This window comes from Mauremys reevesii, linkage group 6, assembly GCF_016161935.1.
Source record: "Mauremys reevesii isolate NIE-2019 linkage group 6, ASM1616193v1, whole genome shotgun sequence".
Taxonomy (NCBI): domain Eukaryota; kingdom Metazoa; phylum Chordata; order Testudines; family Geoemydidae; genus Mauremys; species Mauremys reevesii.
The window spans coordinates 86,454,739-86,465,488 of NC_052628.1; the positions used below are offsets into that span (position 1 = coordinate 86,454,739).

At 43.6% G+C, this 10,750-nt stretch overlaps 1 long non-coding RNA gene across 1 annotated transcript; it reads right to left on the minus strand.

Moving 5' to 3' along the window:
• Positions 1–2,674: 2,674 nt before the first annotated feature.
• LOC120408490 lies at positions 2,675–6,963 on the minus strand. Its single transcript, XR_005600724.1, has 3 exons — positions 6,470–6,963; positions 4,436–4,744; positions 2,675–3,333 (listed from the first exon to the last, which is right to left on the minus strand). It is a non-coding gene; the product is annotated as an uncharacterized LOC120408490 (long non-coding RNA).
• Positions 6,964–10,750: the final 3,787 nt, after the last annotated feature.

Consider the following 10,750-nt stretch of genomic DNA (forward strand, 5'->3'; position numbering starts at 1 on the left):
GCTCCTTGCCTCTTGCTCCCAGCTCCTCACACGCACTTCCTCTCCTCTGGCTCCCCCCTCCCTGACTGGAGTGAGCTCCTTTTTAAACCCAGGTGCCCTGATTAGCCTGCCTTCATTGGCTGCAGGTGTTCTAATCAGCCTGTCTGCCTTAATTGGTTCTAGCAGATTCCTGATTACTCTAGTGCAGCCCCTGCTCTGGTCACTCAGGGAACAGAAAACTACTCATCCAGTGACCAGTATATTTGCCCTCTACCAGACTCCTGTACCCCACTGGCCTGGGTCTGTCACATAGCATACAACTGTTGAAGTTTGTATATCACTCGTTCATGCACACTTTGTTGCTTGCATTGGTGCGGGGCATACTCATCAGGAGTACTTGTGTAGATGCAAAGTGTAGTGCATCATGGATAGATATCCCAGTGTGCCATGTGCCACCCTCCAGCACAATGCCTTTCAGAAACTGATTGCAGTGTTTTGTGGGACAGAAATGAGTTGTGCTGGGATCTCTGGGAGCTAGGACTCAAGTTCCCAGCATGCAGCTTTCTCCATCCCCTAATGCCATCCATGCCCCATCATGGCACTTTTTGGTGTCCATCATCTCTGACAAAAGCATGGAGCCCACAGAGCTCTGCACTATTCTCATCAATGTTACGAATACAGCACACACAATTCTCCTGTATTTGCAAACCCACAAGAAGTAATGCAATGATGGGAGACATGATGATTTCTTTGAGGACAGTTTGCTAAGAGACATAGCAAAAAAACAATTCAAGGTTGTTGGTAGCATTCAAAGAGCTGCTGCAGACAGTGGAGCACTGCTTCTGGGTCCAAGACATGAGCACTGACTGATGGGATTGCATCATAATTCAGATTTAGGACAGCAAGCAGTGCTGCAGAATTTTCGGATGCAAAAGGTCACATTCTTGGATCCTAAAGACTAACTGATAAATCTGTTAGTCTTTAAGGTGCCACCAGACTCCTTGTTGTTTTTGTGGATACAGACTAACACGGCTACCCCCTGATTCTTGGATCTGTGTGCTGAGCTTGCCCCAGCCTTCTAGTGCAGGGACACAAGAATGAGAGCTATATTGACAGTGGAGAAGTGAGTGGTGATCACACTGTGGAAGTTTGCAAGGCCAGATTGCTACCAGTCAATGAGAAATCATTTTGGAGTTGGAAAAATCCATAGTGGGGGCTGTGGTCAGACAACTATGTGGGGTCATTAATAGTCTCCTGTTATGCAGGACTATGACTGTCAGCAGCATGCAAGATGTAGTGCAGTGGTTTTCAACCTGCAGATTGTGACCCAGTACTGGGTCATGGAATGTAAGGCACTGGGTCGTGACGGCTCTGGTCAGCACCGCCAACCAGGCCGTTAAAAGTCCTGTCGGTGCCGCCCAGCTAAGGCAGGCTAGTCCCTACCTGTTCCGGAAGCAGCCAGCAGCAGGTCCAGCTCCTAGGCGGGGGGCCCATAGGGCGCCGTGTGCTGCCCCCATACCGAGCACTGGCTCCGCATTCCCATTGGCTGGTGCCTGTGGGTGAGAGCTGTGCAGAGCCACCTGCACGTCTCTGCCTAGGAGCTAGACCTGCTGTTAGCTCCAGTGCAGTCTGAGGTGCCAGGAGAGGCAGGAAGCCTGCCTTAGCACCCCCGCTGCACCACTGACCGGGAGCCACCCAAGTTAAGCCCATGCCCCAACCCTGCACCCCAATCCCCAGCCCTGAGCCCCCCCAAACCCAGAGCCCCTTCCTGCACCCCAAAGCCCTCATCCCCAGCTTCGTTGGGTCACGGGCTTCAACAATTTTTTTCAACTGAGTCACCAGAAAAAAAAGTTTGAAAACCGCTGATGTAGTGGATAGATTTACAGCAATGGGATTCCTGAACTGCAGTGGGGCAATAGACACCGCACATATCTTTATTTTGGCACAAACCCACCTTCCCTATTCCCACCTATTAACAGAAAGGGCTATTTTTCTATGGTTATACAAGCGCTGGTAGATCACCAGGGATGCTTCACCGACATCAGTGTGGAAAGCTCAGGGAAGGTGCATGATACTTGTCTCTCTAAGAACATAGGACTGTTCAGAAAGCTGTAATTAAAGACATTCTTTTCCAACCAGAGGATTATCATTGAAGATACTGAAGGGTCAGTGGGGATTCTGCAGGACCCAGCCTATTCCTTGCTCATAACACTGAACACCAGCCAGCTCAAGAGCACCAAGGAAAGATTCAAGTATTGGTTCAGCAGGTGCAGAATGGCAGTTGAATGTGCTTCTAATAGATTGAAGGGATGCTGGTGGTGTTTACTCACTAGATTTGATTTCAGTGATTAAAATATCCCACTTGTTATAGCCACTTGCTGCATAATATCTGTGAGGTAAAGGGAAAAAAAACTGCCACCAGGGTGGATGGCAGAGGTGAAGCATTTGACTTTAAACAGCCAGACAAAGGGGCCATTACCAGAGCTCAGCATGGAGCTATGGGGTTAAAGGAGGTTTGAAAGAGCGCTTCAATGGTCAGCCACAGTAATGTTCTGTCCTGGACTGTTCTCTGGGCTGGTGCATTGTGTGCTGCTAGCAATGGTGTAGTACGTACTGTACATTTGTAAATATAACTGTGTTTCCCTGAAGTTATGAGTTATGTGATGCTTGCTGTACATTTACAAGTACCAAGTGCTTTAAGTACTGCTATGCATTCTGCAGTATGTGTTGTGAACTTTATTGACTGGCAAAAATGGTTTTTGCACATTGTTTTTCTGCATTAACAAGCAACACAATGCAAATTTTAAACAAACTAACAGAATGGGATTTTGAAATTGAAAAGGCAGCAAACATTTTTGTCAGCTTCAGTGCACAAATGTAGTCTATTGTGGTTGCACATACACCAATAATGGTTCTCACACATCAGTGTATGTGAAACGGTGGTTTTCCTTGCTGTCCTCTGATGTAAAGTGATAGGGGTAAGGATGCAGCCTGGGATGTCATGTGGTATGTTGGATGTAGGGAGCTGCAGCCATGGAGTTCTCCAAGGACTGCAAAGGATGAGGAATTTGGGATTTTTGGACCTGTAGGTCAACTAAGGTCTGCAGCATTTGGGTTTGCTTCTTGAGAATACCCATTATTTCCTGATACATCTCCCTCTTTTCCTGCTGGAATTCCTGGTCCTTTCTCCAGGCCATCTGCCATGTAGGCCCTTTGCTTACAATCCAGTGCAGCACCTCCTGGCAGAATCTCTCACTGAACATGTCCTCCTAGTCCTTTTCTTTCTACTTCTCATCAGGGTCATGCATTCTGCAGGTTTGGAGGAGGACCCCTCAAGGCCACAATGGCAAGAGGCTATTGATAAAAACAGAGAGACGTGTCATTGGAGTTACAGTCACAATGGAAAGAGAGAGAATTTCAAAACTTCCTTGCCTTATTCTCATAACTTTTAATAAGACAGACTTATTGACGCTTCAGCTTTGGAACGCCCCTGCACAGCACTTCTCCAGCCCCAGCCATTGTGAGTGTGGCCCACCAAGGGTGAGTTGGGGAAAGAACTTCAGCTGCATAAAACAAAAAAAATTTGGTTCCTACTCCATGGGTACAAGTATAGGGCAATGGTTTTGAATATTGGCATTTTCCACAGGCGGTGATGGTTAATCTGATATCTCATTTCTGAGGTTAACAAAGGCACAGAGAGCTGCTTCTGGTGTCCCAAAGCTGCCAAGGCCCATATGCTGTTAATCCGTTTAGTGCAATGATGCCAGCTGAACTCATCATGGAGTAGTGTGAGAAAGTGTGACCTATCACACAGAGGGAACTAAGGCTGCTACCCCTAAAAAGCTTCAGGAGAGAATTGTAGAGTATCTCCATGAAAGTTTCACGCCCTCTCAGGAGAATAAAGGGGACATCCCTGTGTACATAAACTGACGGCTCTGTATGCCCTCTGCCCCCACCTAATCCAACAGAAGAATGAAAAGCAGATGCCAACTCTACCTTTGTTTGCTGTACCTCTACCTCAGGGGTCAGCAACCTTTCAGAAGTGGTGTGCCAAGTCTTCATTTATTCACTCTAATTTAAGGTTTTGCGTGCCAGTCATACATGTTAACATTTTTAGAAGGTCTCTTTCTCTAAGTCTATAATATATAACCAAACTATTGTTGTATGTAAAGTAAATAAGGCTTTTAAAATGTTTAAGAAGCTTCATTTAAAATTAAATTAAAATGCAGAGTCCCCTGGACCGGTAGCCAGGACCCGGGCAGTGTGAGTGCCACTGAAAATCAGCTCACGTGCCGCCTTCGGCACTCGTGCCATAGGTTGCCTACCCCTGTATCTACCTCTTCTCATAAAAGTAAAATAATGAAAAGTTGATACTCATGTCTTGTCAACTTGGGGATGGTCTGGGCAACATCTTTATATTTAAACTTTGTAAGGAAAAATGCATGCACACAATTACCCAAGGTCCTTCCCCTTCATTGGGCTCGTCTGTATGTGGCTACCAGGACTGGCTAGACTTCAGTGGAGCCTCAGGGCCTGGCTTATGGCATTGCTGGAGCCCACTCCCCCCAGCACTTCTGCTCCTCCTTCTTCTCACTGTTCATGGCATGCGTCTGTGTTTCAGGTTCCTCTAAGCTATCCATGGTGGTCTGTGAGGAGCTGGTGGGATCTCCGCCCAACATGGCATGCGGCTCATTGTAAAATAAGCAAGTCCTTCACTTTCATGCAACACTGATGATGATCCTTGACCTAACTTCTTTGCCTGCATCTGTTATACCAATATAATAAAAACCAGCAGGATCTTATTAAGAGGGATAAGGCAAAGATGCCACATTTATTGTAAATACCATAACAAAACAAAAAACAATGTTTTTCTACTTGTCTCTATTACTACTTATTCCTTACACACACACACACACACACACTCAATCTTTCATTCAGGTTCTGTATAGATGTTATAGTTACCAGCCTAGATGTTGCTCATGCCAAGTTACTGGCCAGGTATCTTGGTCATGAGGATGGAGCCGAGTCTGTGTCAGATGCATCTGATGCTCCTGGAGGCTGGCGGCAGAACCATAGACTCAAAGTCCTCAGTCTTTAGAGTCCAGTTTTATAGGAATTTATTCCTATGTCAGTTCATGAGAGTTGCTTCATTTTGCTGTTGCTAAATCAATCAGCAGATGGCTGGCTCCATGTTAATAGGTGTTTTGTTTTTCCTTCCTTTGAGGTGTGGTGGGTGGATTCCAGTTTGCCCTCCGGGGGTCATCTGGTTGATCCCACTTGACACCTTCTTCAGCCGACACTGAATTCTTCAGGCTGGTGACTCCCTAACCATTCAGTCACATACATTCTCTATCTTAATCACATCTATTTCACTGTCTCTTTACTTTTTGGGGTGTTACCAATTTATGTGAGACTCCCTGTCTTTTAACAAGCAAAGATAAAGTGAGATGAAAACTTACAAAGGGTGGGGGTCTCTATCTATACACTATAACAGCTACTGTTTTGGCTTACTTAGAGATAATTAATGTTTAACAAGTTTTATACAAAGTATTTCTTTGAGCTTAACAAGTTTTATACCAAGTATCTCTTTGAGCAGGCTTTACACAGACACAGCTGGTGGCTTGCAGGTTAGAGGCTAAATGCTGGGAATCACAAATTTACTTCTAACATAAATCTTAAATTATAAAGTATCAATTAACAATAAATTATTTCTAACAATAAATCATTTTTCATATAAACCATGCTCAATATAAACCTTCTTTAATATCCCTACACATCCACCATGCAATCTTTTCATAGATGTCCACGTTTCTACACCTGGTCCATAGTTATGCTTGCACAGCCTCTTCTTCCCACAAGTCCTGGAGATCCAATGCCTCCTGGCATTGGAGAGCATCTAGTGCATGGAACCTGCATGGTTGGTTGGGCAGCTGCACACGACAAGGGAGAGCTGCTAGATGTGCTTCCCAAGGTGGGTAATCAGGAAAAGTCATTTCAAAAATACACAGGGGGGCTTTAAAGAGGATGAAGGTTTCCAGTCTCCATGATCTCTGGACAGTGGCATTTACAGTTATGACTACAGCATTCACTGTCCCAAGGAATGGGGCATTGTGGGACAGCTTCTGGAAAACAGTTAGGGTTGACACAGGTCACACTCACACTGCCTCAGCAGGTCAACCATGGTTCCACAGCATTCAGTGACAGTTTTACTGTGTCACTGTAACAGGGCACTTACATCAGCCACAGACAAGTTTTAGAGTAGTTATTCACAAATAGGTTGATGCAAGTTACGTCGACCTAACTTTGTAGTTTAGACCAGGCCTCACTTTGTTACTTTATTTCACACAACTCCCTGTTCTTGGAATGACTTTTTTGATCCCATCAGCTACACTGCATTCCTCTCCTCTTCTAAATCCCATCTCCAAATCCATTTCTTCACTTTAAACTTAATCCTAATATATAACTAAGAATATTTTAACCATGTACTAACCTTTCAAGTGACTGCATTATCATGTTGTCCTCTTCCTTATCCTACCTCTCCCCCAACTCCTCTGTGTGTTGTCTCTTCCTGTTGTTCTTATAAATTAAGATAAGTTCTTCTGGGGAGGGAATTCTTTACCTTTTCTACAAGGTGTTCTAGGTATCTATGGCATTATATAAGCTGTAAAGACTAAAATATGAGTATACAGAGTACTAAAATCATTCCAATCTAATGTATTGTTAAAGGATCACAGCATTACTGGCTAAGTAGTGTAGGGCCTGATCCAAAGTTCCCTAAAGTTAATGGAAAAGCTTTGTCCTCTGCTCTTGGTGCAATCTCTCTAGGGGTCCCAGCTGGTTCCTAACTGGTCCCCTTCAATTCATCTGCAATTAGATCAGTCCATAAACTCTTAACTCAATTAAGTTATCAGCCCTTAAGCTCCAAGGCTACAGTCTCATTTTGTCTCCTTGCTGGTTTCTCAGAGGCAGCATGATGTGGGATTGTTGCCTTTCTGCTGCCTTTTCCTTCTGTGTTCCCCCTCCCCTATAACTGGGCTTGTTTTCTTTATTGGTCACAGCTGTGGGTGCATGTCTCCATGATTGGCACTTCTGGCAGCTGTGCAGGGTGTGATCAGCCTGACTGCCTGTAACATGGAAGACTTTCCTGTCCCTTGTGCCTATACCCAATATGGAGTTTGTTAACTCCGTTACAGGCTCCCACTGATTTCAATGGGTTTTTGAATCAGAGTCAGAGAGTATAGTGTACATGTAGCATAAGGAAGATAGGCTTATGGCCATGAAATATTGGTTAAGGGTATGCGTAAGCTATCCTTGCGTTCTGTAACACATACAAATATACAGTATGAACAGGAAAAGAAATACACATATACTCTACCAATGTTGCTTTCAGGGAAATATAATGCAGGAATGGGTTTAGTAAATTGCATGTGCTGTATATATGTTATGCCTGATATAGGAATTCTGGAAGGGGATCTTAAAATACAATTAGTACATGTACTTTATTACAGAAATATGTACTGAACTAACCAGGCCAACGGGCCATTCATTATGCAAACAATTAAAAACTTCAATTTCTTCTCCTTTTAGAGTTCTACTGAAATGATACCATGCAGCTCCTGTGTGATGGCTCAGAAGACGACACCAAAGACTGCAGAGCCAAGCAATAGGGTCTTAGGTAAGTTACTGTCTCTTCTGGATGGGTTGGCTTTATTATTTGTTTTTGCTGTTTCCCAAAGGGTATACATTACTATTTTATTCAGCCTTGTATATGAGTCTGAGTTGCTGGGAGACGTTAAACTGAGGAGAGTAGCAGAAAAGTGTGTGATATCTCCACTGAAGTCCAAAGATTCTAGTTGATTTCATTTGTTGTTATTTATTATTTGCACTACAGTAGTGGCTAGTGACACCTACTGAGATCAGAGCTGCAGAGGCTGTTCAAACAAAGTGAGAAATGGGTCCTGCCCTGATGAGTTTACAATCTAAATGTCAGATTCTAATACCTTTACTCACATTGAGTAGTACCTTAATCCAGGTGAAGTCAGTGAGAGTATTCACAAACAAATATGATTTCTGTCTGGCCCATAATAGACAAAAGGTGAGAGGGAAAACAGAAAAGTGGCTTTCCCACGTCAAAGCTGGGAATAAAACCCCTCTCTCCTGAGTAGCTGCATGGTGCTCTACCCATTAGACTGTGCTGCCTCTTTTCAGTATGCTTTGGATCAAGCCCTATGTAAATCAACGTACTGCCACCTGGATTTATTCTACTAGCGCAACATGCCTCCAAAAACCAGGCCTTGTTGCAAAAGGAAGAATTGAAGTTAATGTGGGAAGCTTGACTCTGAATTTCCTAACTATTTAGGGATTAAATTCTCAAATTAAATTTTGTATTAACTGAGTGTGTTTTGTGGGGAGAGGAAAAATCACTGCCATGAGCTATAATTCTGTGAAAACATATCAAGGGTCTGATGACATGGTAACCAGAAGAGCGACTCTCAAGTAGCTTGAAATATTATCAAGACCCTGAGGGGGGTCTGTGTGTGTAACTAGCTTTAAGCACACTTTATCTGCATTGTGGTTTATATAGAGAGGCTATCCCAATGTTTTTAAGAAGAAAAAATGTGTCCCTCGTCTCTCCAAAGGACATTGTATGCACACAACCCAAGTCAAAATTTAGTCTTGTTACTATATTTTGCTTTGTTGTGTTTGGTTTTGTTCTTCTTTTTTGGGGTGGGGAGAGGAGGGTGAACTATGAAAATATATGACTGGACAGCTCAAGGGACTGTTCGTGGGCTACAAAGTCATTCTCCTCTAGGTAAAATCCTCTTCGGAAAACTTTCATGTATGATTTGCATGGGATTTGGGGATTGTACACTATCTGGATGTTTCTGCTGAAATGATTAGCTGCAAAATAGTTAGTATTGTAAATTGTCATCATTAGTTTTCAGAGTTCACCTCCCACTGAGATAGATGAATAACTCATATTTCTGAGCTGTTTCATGCCATGTGCAGACTCACTGCACTGGTTATACGTGGTTGATGTTTTAAATGCTTTTTTCGTTACCATAAGGGCTAGAAAAATATTTAATAGAAGTTTGGATTCTGGGGCACTAATCTGCAGCCAGGGCCGTATAAAGGTGTGACACCCTATGTAGCTTCATGGAACATGTGAGAGCCTGGTTGTGATACTCAAATAACAAACATTTAGGAAGCTAGGAAATGGGTTTCTTTTAATATTAACTTTAATATTTAATAATTCACAAAATATAAAATGCACAGTTACGGTCACTGGAACAGTCTTAACTCTGCTCTCTTTGTAATGCACTAACTACCTTGAGACAAACAGCAACTACTGTGCAGCTTTATAACTTACAGGAAGCCAGAAATAGCAGGGAAGGGAGAAGTATGGAAGCAAGAGAAAATATGGGAGCTAGAGAAGAAGGAAAGAAATATTTGAAGAACCAGAAGAGAGGGAGAAGAATGAGGGTAGAAAAGAGAAATCAGGGAGCCAAGAGAAGAGAAAATCGGGGAGGAGGAGACAGAAAGGGGTAACTAGAAAAGGTGGCAGGAAAGAGTGTAAAGGGGTAACCTGGACAAGATGAGAGAGGGAGATGAGTGAACCTAAGAAAGGGTGACAGAAAGCAATAGAAGGAGAGAAAGAAAGAAAAGGGATGAAATGCACATGAAAGTGGGAGGGGAAAATATAGGGACAAGATAAATAGAGGAATAGAGAAACAAGGAAAAGAAAAGCAAGATGCATAACTGTACTTAGAATTTGTCTATGTATAAATCCTCTTGCTGCTGTTGTTTTTTCCCCATGAGAAATGTGCAGATGAAGGGAGAGGCAGACAGTCCAGATTAAGCCCAGGGTGAGTCTTTGGGCAAACCTTGGCCTAGACAGGGTGGAGGGAAAATCTTCTATTTCATTATGGCCCAGCCACAGGGCTGCTTGTCCTGCTTGTCCTTCAGTGAGGGAAGACAACAGGGAGTTAAGGACAATTCTCTGACTTACTGGAGATGTATGTGGTAGGAAGAGCCTATGGCTCTGTGTAAGACACACAGCCCTCAGGTTGGGCCTGCTCACCATTGTATGTGGATTGTCTTCAGACTTGTGGCCCACAGGAGGGAACAGACCAGCACTTCCTCCCACATCCAGATGAAGTATTGTGCATGTGCTTTCTGTAGTCTATTCTAAATGATTCACGCAATGGGGCTTCAACCATGTTACTTAGCAAGCTATTCCTCAGCCTAATAGACCTATATCCAGTCCTACCCCCTGGACCACACTAAATCATTCCCTCCCTCCTAAGTGTTTCCACCTTTCCACTGATTATTTTCCACCACTTTCTTCCATCCTTTCATCAAGTTTAATATATTTACAACAGTCCATTTAATCTTGTCTTCTAAGGAGATGAAGCATTTTTGTTGATGCAGTCTTCCTCTGGTTGAGGTGCCCATAATTCTAACCACAGGCTCAACAGTAGAGTGAAGAGGGAATCGTCTATTCCCTAACATGAGGAAGAAAGGAAGGATGGTCCGGTGGTTAGATCCCTAGCCTAAGACTGTGAGGCCTGCGTTCAACTCCCTGCTCCACCACAGTCTTACTGTCTGACCTTGGACCAGTCACTTAGTCTCTCTGTGCCCCAGTTCCCATATTGTAAAATGAGGATACTAGCACTTCCTTACCTCACAGGGGTATTGTGAGGGTAAATACATTACAGATTGTGAAGCACTTTGAGATCTACGGATGAAAAGCACTGTAAGAGCTAGTGGT